The sequence below is a fragment of the Vigna radiata genome, chromosome 6 (genome assembly GCF_000741045.1).
Source record: "Vigna radiata var. radiata cultivar VC1973A chromosome 6, Vradiata_ver6, whole genome shotgun sequence".
Taxonomy (NCBI): domain Eukaryota; kingdom Viridiplantae; phylum Streptophyta; class Magnoliopsida; order Fabales; family Fabaceae; genus Vigna; species Vigna radiata.
Window position 1 is genome coordinate 28,452,374 of NC_028356.1, and position 2,310 is coordinate 28,454,683.

Sequence of the window (2,310 nt, forward strand, 5' to 3'; positions counted from 1 at the left end):
CTAGGCCTTTGTATAAATGGACGTTATTGTCCATAAGGCGTCAGGACGCGTTCGGTCCTAACCTTAAGGCGTCTAGACACGTTCGGTCTAGGCCTGCGTATAGATGGGCGTTATTGTCCATATGGCGTTAGGACACGTTCGGTCCTGGCCTTAAGGCGTTTAGACACGTTCGGTCTAGGCCTTTGTATAGACGGACGTTATTGTCCATAAGGCGTCAGGACGCGTTCGGTCCTGGTCTTGTGCGTGTTTGACAAATATTACACAAGATGTGTGGCTGGAACACTTCATTGAAATAATTCTGAAAGAAAAATTGTTCATGGAAGGACAATGAATGAAAGTATAACAAAACTTTAGCTATAGTAGAACTTGAGGTGGGTTACGTTCCAAGTGTTAGGAACAGCTTTTCCGTCCAGGTATTCCAGTCGATATGCTCCGTTGTTCAAATCTTCACGGATTCGGAAAGGTCCTTCCCAGTTGTCGGCCAGCTTGCCATGTGCTTTGTTTTTACGTGCATCACCCCGTTTGCGCCAAACAAGGTCTCCTTCGGTGAAGTTGTTATGAGTGCATATTTATGTCTACATTTATGCTTTAAAATTAAAATTTTTGATAGAATATTTGTGCTTAAATGATTGATTTGTAGAGAATTTGTGATTATTGGATTTAGCGTGTTTGGAAATAAAAAGGACTTAAAAAGTTATTTTAATTGCATAAATTATTCTTGGATGTTCTAATATTTATTTGTGCAGCTGAAGTTAGAGTTTTATTGGTCCAAATTGCAATTTAAAGCCCAAAATCAGATTTTATTTCATAAATAATGTACAAATGGGCCAAACAGTCAATTTTTACCCTTGCACCCCAGATTTCCCTACATGCACCCCTCTCATCTAAACCAGGCCAATACTGAAGCCCAACAGTAACCCTTTTCTCCTACACCTCCTAATTTTCCTACCCATACCCCTCCTACCACTAAATAAACCAGATCCAATCAGAACATGCCACCTCATCTTCTTGTCANGTCATCATATTCCACACTGAAACCCTAATTTCCCTCTCCAGTGAAACCCTAGCCGTCAACTTCCGCAGCTGCCGCCGTCAACCTCGAGCGTCCTCGCCGTCAGCCACCTTGAAGCCACCACCGTCAACCTTCATCACCCTCTTCAACTGAGACGCCGCAAAACCCAGNTTCGCCACCATCAATCTCCACCGCGAGATCCAAGATCGCATCACCTTCATCTTCTTCGCACCTTGCCTCCTCCATGGCAGCCACACTTCTCGCGTTCCAGCATCACCTTCACCTTCGCATCTCCATCAAATCGCGAATCNAAGCGAAATCCTCCGCAAAGCCTTCTCGNGATNNAACCTGAAAAATCAAACGANACCCAGACCNAGAAACACAGAAATCGCCATCAACTTCTTCTTCGTCTTCCTCCATGCCACAGAACCCAGAATCGCATCAGCCATGGAAGCACCAGAACCTGCACCAAATCCAGATCATGGAACCCTTCAAGGCCGCCACCGTGAGAAACCCAAATCGCACCATGGTCGTCGCGCCTCCATCATCAGTGAAAGCCATCCCATTCGCAAGACCTGCACTCAGAAAATTCAACCCCAAATCACTCAGAGCAGCCCCAATGTGGATCGCCGATGTAGATGCGCGATTCCCTCCATCCTCCTCGCGCAACCAACCTGCAAGAAAATCAGAAGCANCTCGCGTCACAGGGTTCTCTCCAATTCGTAATAGCGGCGCGACGGCAGAGCAAAGGGGAAGCATTTTCCCCAATCTGAAACCCTAATTTGGGTAGAAAGGGAGCAGACACGTGGCAGCATCTCATTGGCGTGTCATTTCTNANTCAAAGNTGGTCAAACGGGCTATCTCTGGTCAAAGTCTGGTCAACTAAGGGGCTTTTCTGCAATTTTAAAAAGAAAAGAGGGACTAAAGTGCAGATAGAGGAAACTTCAGGGTATTTGTGCAATTTTGGAAATTCAGAAAAGTTTAAAGATAAAATTCAGTTGTTGAATTAATTTAATTGGGAATATTAACAGAAAATATCTTCCAAATAATATTATAATTATATAAATCTTTTAGTTATTTGGAAGATATAAGATAAAAGATTCTATCAACTGAATATTCANAGTCCAAGCCCAATCAAGCCCTATATAAAGAGACCCAGGGGAGACACAAAGGAGACCATTCATTCATCCATTCATCCACCACTGCTTTCACTCTTCTTTCATCATGTGTTTCTAAACTCCTAGGGCTATTCTGCTGTAATTTCATTATGGATTCTGAGGTTAAGTGATTTAATGCAA